Genomic DNA, 11,987 nt, shown 5'->3' with positions numbered 1-11,987 from the left:
GCCTTGCCAGTTAAGACTGCTCTCGTTCATTTTCTTATTTTTCACTCGTTTGAGAAAAGTATTTTCTCCATTACTGTGGGGGCACCCCAGGAGGTGGAAGTGAAAGCTCGATCCAGCAGTCTTTTTCTCCATTTTATCAGATCAAAATCCATGTCTCCTTAAGGAATTGTATTTGTAGTCGCTCATCACCATGGAGATTAATTGCTGCAAGCATGACAAAGTCTCACACGAAGTTTTAGCCATATCCATAATTAATCCTGCTTTTCATCACTCCTGGCTTCTCCCTACTTTCCTGCAGTTCAGTTCACAGACAGCCCTCTGCACAAGTGAGCAGCCACCTACCTCCTACCACAATAACTGCACCTCTTCTCTGTCTGAGGAGGCATTTCAGAGCCCTGTTTGCAATAAAAGCAGAAGTATTAAACCTGAAGGAAAAGCACTTTTCCTAGATGGCTGTAGTCCTGAAAGCCTCAGAACTGATGTTTGATGTTTGTCACCGTGTCTTTCCATATGCATACTAAAAAAAAAAAAAAAAGATAAAAATTAGATTCTTGGGTTTACAGATCAGAAGCAAATCACAAACTGCAGCTGGTGATTTTTTTTTCCTGTTTTGTGTATAAATATAAATGAAAAATGACAACAGTCTTGGAATACATTAATTTTTTTTGTACTCTTCTATGAGCCCCATGGCTGGCTGTATTGTGTGTTTGAGTACATATTTTCATATACATACATATATGAAACAACACTTTTAAACATAGAACAGAATCATAGAATCAGTCAGGGTTGGAAGGGACCACAAGGATCATCCAGATCCAACCCCCTGCCATGGGCAGGGACACCTCACACTAGATCAGGCTGGCCAGAGCCTCATCCAGCCTGGCCTTAAACACCTCCAGGGATGGGGCCTCAACCACCTCCCTGGACAACCCATTCCAGGCTCTCACCACTCTCATGGGGAAGGACTTCTTCCTCACATCCAGCCTGAATCTCCCCAGTTCCAGCTTTATTCCATTCCCCCTAGTCCTATCACTACCTGATAGCCTAAAAAGTCCCTCCCCAGCTTTCTTGTAGGCCCCCTTCAGATACTGGAAGGCCACAATAAGGTCACCTCGGAGCCTTAGTCTCTTTTTAGTCTAGACCCCTGGAAATTTGCTAAGATGTTAAAGGACAGCTCTTAATATCACTCAAAAAGAGAAGACCACTGATGGCCTCCCAGACCATCAGAAGCCTCCCAGTTGGGAGATAACTGAAGTGAAAAAGAAAGACTCTGTGTCTTGTGGATGGGACCCAGAGTTCAGGGACTTACTCTTCCTCCCACCTCTTGGCTCTTGAGGCTAAGCCCCTGGCTCACCCTGCACATCAAGTTCACTTCTGCTGAGAGCAGCCTGCTTGCAGTCTCCCATCTCCACAATGTCTCCTGAGAGATTTGATCAGACAACAGTGATTTCCAGTTGGTATCTGAGGAGATAAAGTCTGCAACTGTCCAGTAAAAAAAAGCTGGTCAGGGATCCTGATTTGTCTCCTTCCTGCTCTTCTTTGAGACACAGCTAGGGGCTAACTGCACTTGTATCTTGGCCTGTGATGTATGTCCAGCACCCTTCGCCCCACTGAGGCACTCCTTTCATGTATCTTGGCATCAGGTGACATCCCTGGAATCCTTCCTGACTTGCTGCATTTGCTCTCCCCATCTCTTTCTTTCTGGGCAGGCATGAAGATTCCCCAGAAGTCACTGGTGAGGAGGCATCCTCCTATCACACCCAACTGATGCTAATGTTACCCAGTTTGCCCAGCTCCCTGTGGATCCCTGGGCCACTGTCAGCCCCTCTGTGCTGCAAACCAGGCTTCTTTCCAACCAAAGCAAAAGAAGTCAAAATGACAACATGCCCTGTGTGACACCTCCACACACTGCTGTGAGGCCATAGAGCATAGTTTGGGAAAGAGACATCCTGGTGCAAGACATGAAAAGAGCCTCCTAGCTCGTACACTGGCAGCTCCCATCTTCATGCCCATCATGTCACATCTTCCTGGGGTAGCCCCAGGGCTCTGCCTGCTCCCCTCATGTCCTGGCAATGCCATGGTTGCCCTAACACAGGTTAGGGAACCTGCTGCCACTCCTCACAGGACCCAGCTGCAGTGCTTATCACCCACCTCAGATGTCAGGACATTGCAGTCAGGTCACCATCTCCTCAGCCTTCTAGCCTTCCAGACACCACTTATGATATGAATATTGCAAAAGCGAAAACCAGCTTTTTCCACAGAAATACTTAAAAGTACATGAGACTGACTTGGAAGCTGTGACATTGTTATAACTGGAAAGATATATTAGGGATGTTTTCATTTGCTTTCTGGCTTTTCAGCATTCCTGGTTGTCTTTCCTAGCTTTCTGTTGCAGGAACAAGGATTAGAAACCATTTATTTTCCCTGTACAGCTGAGGTTGTCATATAAATTTGGTTCCAGGAGCTGGAGCTTTAGGGAAAAAAATGACAAGCATCCTCACTAAAATTATGAATGTCAGCAACACTCTTTGTATTTATGAAAACCTTAGTGTGGCCTAGCAATGAATATAGATGGAGCTAAGACTGCAATGAACCCTGAGAATCCAGGCTTGACCCTTTAATTTGCCACAGGATTTCCATGTCATCTCAGGGAAATGGATCCTACTTAGTTTCTCTGAAGCCACTGAGTCCATTTAGTTTGGCAAGGCCAGGAAGAAAGTGCTCAGCATCTTGCAGGATGGAACCCCCTGGGCTTTGGTGTCCTGCATGTTAAACCTTGGACTAAACTACTTCTTCTGTGCTTTGTTGTCCTATAAATTGGATGAAGCTAATTCTGTCCTGCTCACCACCCCTTCTGTGCAGCAGGGCTTTTCTCCACGAACTTGACACACGTTCAAAAAACATTCAGTCACTATTAACCATAATTAACCCTCTGAATTAATTTTTGCATTACCCTTACTCTGAAAGGATAATGCTATGGTGCATAGAAAAAGAACACAGGTTGAAAAAGCACCAAAAATTGACTTTACCAGATGAGTCTGCCACAAGGATTAATTTCAGGGCTCATGTGGGGACCACGTACCTGGAGGATCCTACATGCATCAGGGCAGCCAATGATATGAAATTGAAAGGAAAAAAAAAAAAAAACATGATTTGCTAATTTACAACTAATAATTAAAAGAGCCTGTCAAGGAACTTAGCTCTTAGCTTCCTCAGCATGTGTTTAACATTACTTCTGAGAAGGTCATTGCTGGCTTCTCCAGGAAGGGAGTTCCGGAGAGGGTACAGTAAGTGCACAGAGTTTAAATGAGCAGCCCCGGCGCAGACGTTTCGCAGTCTTCAGGGATGCACAAACAATTCTGCCTGAGCAGCACAGAAACAATGCCCTGTATTCACAAAGACTACAGGAACTTCAATATTGTGTGGAGGGAAGGTGGGGGTGAGGAAAGTCTTGAAATGCGGATAAATTGGTATTCACCGAGTGCCATTCCTTAATTTACAACAGTCTTTAACTTCAGAGCCAATTGCCAAGGTGCTCATAAAAAGAGAAATGATGAATATTCAGGATGTCTTCTGAATCCATTAGGCAACTGAGGATGAGGTCTCCATATGTATAACTTCAGCTGCTTTCACATGCTGGTAGAGAGAATGCCAAGGTGGCGTCAAGAAGAAAAATGGTTCCTTAACTTACCAATGGGGAGAGAGGAAAGGAAGAAAAACAAAACAAAGCAAAACAAAACAAAAAAAACCCCACACAAAAAAGAGTATATCAAGTGCATGGAAATGTAAATTTGTTTCAATACAGTAATTCAATCACAGCATGTGCTGCATGGCACGGCATGAACCTGGCTCTCAGAGATATCTGGCACGGCCAGCTCTGTGGACAGGTGTGCACAGGATCACTGTCAAGTTAAAAGCAGTCACTGTACAGTTTTCTTTTTCCACACCATCCCCCCCAAGGGTTTCAAAGAGCCTGAGTGAATCCAAACTCAGGCAAGGAAAGGCTCGGGCTAGACCAAGGCTCAAGCTAGACCAAGAAGAGGAAAAGCTCAACCTACAGAAGCTGAGAGAAATGCTAAGTGACTGGCCCTGAGTGAGGAGCAAGTCAGTGATGGATCCAGGCTTTCTCCTTCATCCTTAGGGGCAGTGTTTTTTAACCAGAGCGGGGTACATTTAGGTTGGACATAAGGAGGAAGTTCTTTACAATGAGAGTGGTGAAATACTGAAACAGGTAACCCAGGGATGTGGTTGAGGGCCTGTCCCTGAAGACATTCAATGTAGCCCTGGGCAGACTGATCTAGCTGGATGTGTCCCTGCTCACTGCAGGGGGGTTGGACAAGATGGCCTTTGAGGGTTTCTTACCAGCCAGTGCAATCTGTGAATCTTTTCACTCATCTCCCTGTTTCACTCCTTGACAGCCTTTAGCCACATCCTAGATAAAGCAGACGAGGTACTTACAATCACAGTCAGTAACTGATGAGGAAATCATGCTCTTACATCCCAGAAAATGATGTCTCCTGGATGCCATGAATCATGGAGGATCACAGATGACAAATCACCACAAGGTGGAAGGAATGAGTTTAAAGTCACGTGTACAAAACACTGCCCTTTCTCTGGGGAATCTCAGACCTGGTATGATTAATTTTGCTTTCTCAGGGAGGAATTGCAACAGTTAGGAGAATAACTAATGCCATAACCTCATGAGTTCAGCTGGTAGCAAGGCCAAGTCATTCATTGAGAAGAGGAGGCTTTGGTCACAGGTGTGCATTGCCACAGCAGGCATGAGGGTGTGTAACAGTGATACTCCTCAGGTCCTACAGCCAGTGTAAGGGCACCATTCAGTCCACAGGGTCATCCTGAAAGACTGTAGAGAGTCAGTAGGACTCACAGGGAAAGCAGAAAACAAACAGCCTTCATTGCCCCTGTCTCTTGGGGTTGTTGGTCTCCTGGTTTGGTAACAACTCAGGTTCGCAGACTGCCTCTATTAGCACTCTATGTGCCTATGTGAAGGGGCATCCCAAATGCAGCTTTGTAGAAGCAAGAAGCTATCCCCTGTGATGCTGTATTGCCTACAGACAAGGTGCAGATGTTAATTACCTGCCTTTCAAGTCATGACTGTAAAATACAGTGGGTGCAGTGGGGACTCATGGAGCGGTCTCACTGGGGAAGTACTGGGTCAATTTTAGCAATCCTTCTTACTGTCCTTTAGGCAAGTTAAGAGCCAGCAGCTGATGACCAGAGCATGCTTGAGGCACAGTTACAAGGTCATAACAGATCCATATACCCAGCTCAGGAACCTTCAAGTGTGTAATTTAACCCTCTCCTGCTCTAAGCATGGATGTGGAGAGGACATGTACCTGACACCTGCCCATCAAAAACTATTATATTATCCTCATGGCTAATACAGTTACTTGTGTAGATGTTGGTATTGTTCCTTGATCCTTACACATCAGTCTCCTGTTCCCTTTAATTTAAAAATGCCAACACACCTCGAGCAGAACAATCAGTTGACTTGCCAAAGACAGGTACAGATCTTCAGATTCACAGATTATCTAGCCACAGTTTGAGTTCAGGTCAGGTCAGAGTTGGGTTTTCCGCTCTCTGCAATTATTTACACAAGACCCTGTGTTCACACAGCTCAGCTTTCTGGGGTGATTTTTGCTTTTTAGAACTGTTTTTGACAACCAGTCACTCATCATTTTGCATATGGTACGGGTCACCACTTCTAGCTGGGCTGTTCCTAATCCGTGATGAAAGGAATGAAATATGCTACCTGAGAGATGGTACTTCCATCGGTATTCTATGTCATTTATATTCACACACAAGTACCTTACCCACATGCAAACACGGGCATCTGCAAGAAGAACAATGAGAGCTTGTCAAGAGGCTGAGAGGTCTCCCATTTGAGTGTTTGCACGAAGCTGTCACAAAGGAGGAGAGTGGTAGAAATGCGCTGAGCCCGGAGCGTTTCATAGCCACGTTCCATGGACACATTCCACAACTGTCTTTCCTCTCTGTACTCTCAGCTGGAGTCACCAGGAGTGCACAGGGGCATGGGCAACTTAGGCTTTTCCCACTGCTTCTGAGATTAGTATGAGTAATGTTCCACAGTGTTATTGTGGAAATACCAGCCATCATCCTGCAAAAGCAAGTCAAAGAATTATAGCAAGACATTAATAAGAAGGGACCAAACAAAGCATTTCAAAGATGGCTGAATAGCACCACTGCAGTGACTAGTAGCATAGAACGGCTCCAGATGAGTTTTCCCTCATCTCCTGTCAGCAACCATCCCTTATGCAGCACTCTGAGGAGTTCTGAGCCCACAGCAGCAGAGGCTGCACTGATGCGTACAGTTCAGCTGGTGAGCTCCAGTCTGTCAGTGGTGTGATTAGCCATGGTCTGAGAAGGTAGCCAGCGGTGTCTGCATTCCAGACCACAACTAAGTTTCTTTCACAGTTCATTGCATTGCAACGAAAATTAATTTTCCTTCATCATTTCGTTCTCCTGAAAAAAAGAAAAACAAAAAAAAACCAAAAAAACAAACAGGGGGGTTGGGGGTGGGGGAAGGAGAGACTTAATAGGTGGGAAAACCCAGAGGGCACTTAGCTGAAGGAGTTCTCTGAAAGAGGCACTAAAGTGGAAGTTTTGTCTGTCATCTCAGCTGCTAAGTAAAACTAGTGGTGGGACTCTTGGAAAAATCAGTATAAATTGGGTTGCAGAAAGGACTGCTGCAGGGATGTTTCTGTGTCGCTTTATGGTTGCAGTGAAGACCAGTGGGCGTTAAACTTGTTTTCAGGGGTATAATTTGGGGTATAGTTTGGGTAAATCTCAACTTCCAAGTCTTCAGTCGCTGAGCTTTAAGGGCAGATTCCCCATTAACCGATGCCCTGCTTCCAGACCTTGCTCTAACAATGCTGTGTGCAGGTATTTGTGCTACCAAAAATCATGGCAGCTCTTCCATAAGTGTATCCAGAACGGTTGGGTACATGTTTTGGAAGCTATGATGACTTTCCCAGGCCTTTCTTCCTGAGGCAAAACAAAAAGCACCAGCTGGAAACAGAACCTCAGTGTACGTTTCCCTTGCTGTGGGTACAAGTTTCATCTATTTTTCTCCTTTTTTCCATCAAGAAAGGTAGCATTTTGTATGAGGTATTGCACATGTTGGATGCTGCCAGAACCAGACTATTATCCTATTGCCCATGTGTTCTTCAGTGGTTTATTGTCAACAGTTCAAGACATTGCCAAATCAAGTTCTATGAAGCCATTTCTCGATCAAGGTTATCTACAATCAAGTGCAACAATGAAAAGGCCCAGATGACTTACAAATTATCAAATCTTACACTGGTATCCATCACTTTTATTCCTCTATCATGGGAGATTCAGTTCTGGATATTTGTAGGAAGGTAAGTGCAGCACTCCAAGACAAGCAGAACAAGAGGACTGAAGTTCTCTGTATTTCTACTCAACCCCAACCACAGCAGTGGAGACTTTACACATTGTCATGTCAAAGTGCTATAGAAGTGATCACCTCTCAGGAAGAGTTAGTGGTTCATGCTTCGTGATCCTCTATGCCCATTCCACTTTCCATGCCTCAGTTGTTTCAACTCTTCGATAAAGAAACATAAAGTCAACTGTGGAGAACCACCTGAGCTGCTTTGCATGGATGAAGGGCTCAGTGTGACACTGCTGATGGTTAAATCTCTGGCTTTAGGTGGTCCTTATTAAATCACAAAGTTATCTATTCAAATGCAAAGAGCTTAAGCTTTTTCTTCTAACAGCATAACTTCATTCACTTCAATGGGATTGCATTTGGTTTACACAGGTGTGAGAGGGAAATCAAGTAGCACATAGAAATGTTTTCTTTTGAAATACTTTTGGAGAAAAGGGGTAAAAATCCTGCTTTTAGACCAATGCAAACATTTTCATTAGGGTTAAAATTTTCTGGGCAAAAAAAATGGATATTCTTTTCTTCCCCTCTAAAGCAGTTTGATTTTTTTTCAAAAACCCCATAAAAATTTAAATTGAAATCTTAAGTATTTTCACCAAAAAAAAACTTTGTGTTTTTAAAGCTTTGGAGTTCCTTTTTTTTTTTTTTTTTAGCAAAAACTGAAGTTTTTGGTCAAAAGGACTTAGAAAAACTAACTTTTTCTTTCCAAAATTTGCCATAACAGACTGTTTAAAGCAGCTTTAATAGACAGATTTAAAGGGCTGTGAATACAAAAACCAATAATAAATTGTCACAACTGAGCCTGACAAACTCACTGTGGAAATACATATATATATGAAATCAGGGATGAACATGAGTTGTTTAATCTATAGGTTTAAGATGTTTCTGCTAGTAGAGAAGGGCAAGAAAAAGTCAAAGAGAAGGGTTTTTTTTTTGCCTGAATTTAGGTTTTATGCAACTCACATAACACAAAGACAGAAATTAAAGGAAAATAGAGGGAGAAGGAAAAGGGATGACAAGCAATATCCACCTTTGTATGTTTTGAGCCTCCTCTTGATATTTGTGTCCTTAGTAATATATACTCAATAAGAATCACAGAATCAACCAGCTTGGAAAAGACCTCAAAGATCACCAAGTCCAACCTATTACCTAATACCTAACATCTCCTGACAACTAAGCCATGGCCCCAAGTGCCACATCCAATCTTTTTTTGAACACCTCCAGGGACGGGGACTCCACCACCTCCCTGGGTTGCACATTCCACTGGCCAGTTCCTCTTTTTGTGAAGAACTAGCCCATGGGTTCCAAAACTGGGACACAGAACCTGAAGTTGGGTGAGATCATAGCAAGTGAACCACAGGCAGGCCATGGCCACATATGCAACTGTAAAATTCTGTGCTCTGAAGCTGAAATCTCAGTATTCAGAATTGTGGCTGCCCATGAGGAGCTCCCAGAACTTCGGTGCTGACTTTGCCCAGAAGAACTGGAAACCTCTGATCTAGCTACTGTGTGTATTTCAGCTATAATGGAGATACTCTGGAACTGAGTAAACAGGGAAGTAGTTAAGGCAAGGTCTCTTTCTCATTTTTCGCAGCCACAAACAATCTGAACAGATACCTTCATCTAAACAGCGATTTGACACATGAAATATCATTCACCTGATGGTGTTGTGGGTTATGATGGTGATGTCATTGCCTTATAGTGCAGAAGAATAAAGAATGAAATTCAGAAAATAAAAATGAGAGCCCTGAACAGAGGCCTGAAGATGTGGTTTTTAAAAGCATCTCTTCCCAAATGTGAGAAGGAACTTGTAACTCTATTGTTCATGAACCATTCCTCAAGAAAGGCTATAAGAATAAAGGCTGAGGGGGCTGGGATTGTTCAGCCTGGAGAAGAGGAAACTTAGAGGGGACCTTATCAGCCAACTACCTGAAAGGAAGTTGTAGTCAGGTGGGGGTCAGGCTCTTCTTCGCAGGCAACTTGTGACAGGACAAGAGGGCATGGTATGAAGCTGCACCAGGGGATGTTTAGGTTAGGTGTTAGGAAGTAGTTCCTCACAGAAAGGCTGATTAGGCACTGGAATGGACTGCCCAGGGAGGTGGTGGAGTAGCCATCATTGGAGGTCTTTAAGAACAGATTGGATGTGGCACTTGGTGGCATGGTTTAGCTGATGTCGTGGTGTTTGGTCATAGGCTGAACTTGATGATCTTAGAGGTCTTTTCCAGCCTCAATAATGGTGTGATTCTGTAATTAATTATTATAAGTCAAGAACATAAGAACAACAGAGGGCTCAGTCTGAAGAGGGATCAGACCTACAGAGCTTTAAGATTATGGCTCATGAAAAACAGAAGAAAAAGGAAGAGGACATCTGTAAAATCTCAAGCAAAGACCAAACAGCTCCATCACAATTCTACTTGCACTTGGAATTGCTACCTAGCACTGGCCAGGATATGCAGACACACTGCCAGCTATCAGCAGGAAATACTGGCTGACTGTGATGGGCACCAAAGACACCTTAATATTCCTGGATATCTGTCAGGAACAAGAGGTGACTGATTTTGTTATACAACCTCTTCCCCAGGTCATACCAAATGGGGGGAACTAGGATTTAACTGATCTCAGAAGACACAGGCTGACTGAATGTGAAAGGAAGAAGAGTGGGTAGAAACCATTTGCAAAAGAGCTAAAAATAAATCAGGGATTGTGCATTTTCTCTGTGGTATACCCAACAAATAATTTTTAATAAGATTTGTAATATGCTGCAATATTTCTCAGTATTTTGTAACATCATCCCAAGAGGCAGGCCATGACTTCTTTGCTTGAAATAGATTGGCCATAGCAACAAACACTGAAATCATGATTTATGTTTTTGTTTTTGAGAGAGAAAGAAAGAAAGAAAGAAAGAAAGAAAGAAAGAAAGAAAGAAAGAAAGAAAGAAAGAAAGAAAGAAAGAAAGAAAGAAAGAAAGAAAGAAAGAAAGAAAGAAAGAAAGAAAGAGAAAAGAAAGAAAGAAAGAAAGAAAGAAAGAAAGAAAGAAAGAAAGAAAGAAAGAAGAAAGAAAGAAAGAAAGAAAGAAAGAAAGAAAAAGAAAGATAGAAAGAAAGAAAGAAAGAAAGAAAGAAAGAAAGAGAAAAAGAAAGAAAGAAAGAAAGACAGAAAGATAGGAAGAAAGGAAGAAAGGAAGAAAGAAAGAAAGAGAAAAGAAAAGAAGAGAAAGAAAGAAGATGAAGAAAGAAAGGAAAGAAAAAAGAGAAAAAGAAGGAAAGAGAAAGAAGGAAAGAAATTAAAGAAGAAAGAAAGACAGAAAGAAAGAAAGAAAGATAGAAATAAATAAAGAAAGAAAGAAAGAAAGAAAGAAAGAAGAAAGAAAGAAAGAAAGAAAGAAAGAAAGAAAGAAAGAAAGAAAGAAAGAAAGAAAGAAAGAAAGAAAGAAAGAAAGAAAGAAAGAAAGAAAGAAAGAAAGAAAGAAAGAGAAAAAGAAAGAAAGAGAAAGAAAGAAAGAAAGAAAGAAAGAAAGAAAGAAAGAAAGAAAGAAAGAAAGAAAGAAAGAAAGAAAGAAAGAAAGAAAAGAAAGAAGAAAGAAAGAAAGAAAGAAAGAAAGAAAGAAAGAAAGAAAGAAAGAAAGAAAGAGAAAAAGAAAGAAAGAAAGAGAAAAAGAAAGAAAGAAAGGAAAGAAAGAAAGAAAGAAAGAAAGAAAGAAAGAAAGAAAGAAAAAGAAAGAAAGAAAGAGAAAAAGAAAGAAAGAAAGAAAGAAAGAAAGAAAGAAAGAAAGAAAGAGAAAAAGAAAGAAAGAAAGAGAAAAAGAAAGAAAGAAAGAAAGAAAGAAAGAAAGAAAGAAAGAAAGAAAGAGAAAAAGAAAGAAAGAAAGAGAAAAAGAAAGAAAGAAAGAAAGAAAGAAAGAAAGAAAGAAAGAAAGAAAGAGAAAAAGAAAGAAAGAAAGAGAAAAGAAATAAAAAGAAAGAAAGAAAGAAAGAAAGAAAGAAAGAAAGAAAGAGACAAAGAAAGAAAGAAAGAAAGAAAGAAAGAAAGAAAGAAAGAAAGAAAGAAAGAAAGAGAGAAAGAAAGAGAAAAAGAAAGAAAGAAGAAAGAAAGAAAGAAAGAAAGAAAGAAAGAAAGAAAGAAAGAAAGAAAGAAAGAAAGAAAGAAAGAAAGAAAGAAAGAAAGAAAGAAAGAAAGAGAGAAAGAAAGAAAGAAAGAAAGAAAGAAAGAAAGAAAGAAAGAAAGAAAGAAAGAGAGAAAGAGAGAAAGAAAGAGAGAAAGAAAAAGAAAGACAGAAAGAAAGAAAGAAAGAAAGAAAGAAAGAAAGAAAGAAAGAAAGAAAGAAAGAAAGAAAGAAAGAAAGAAAGAAAGAAAGAAAGAAAGAAAGAAAGAAAGAAAGAAAGAAAGAAAGAAAGAAAGAAAGAAAGAAAGAAAGAAAGAAAGAAAAGAAAGAAAGAAAAGAAAAAGAGGAAGGAAGGAAGGAAAGGATGGGGAACAAACTGAAAGGGACAAGAGTAAATGAGAATCATCACACCGTATCTGTCCCACAAGAGCAAAAATC

The sequence above is a fragment of the Indicator indicator genome, chromosome 2 (genome assembly GCF_027791375.1).
Source record: "Indicator indicator isolate 239-I01 chromosome 2, UM_Iind_1.1, whole genome shotgun sequence".
NCBI lineage: Eukaryota > Metazoa > Chordata > Aves > Piciformes > Indicatoridae > Indicator > Indicator indicator.
Note: the sequence above shows the minus strand (reverse complement) of the source record.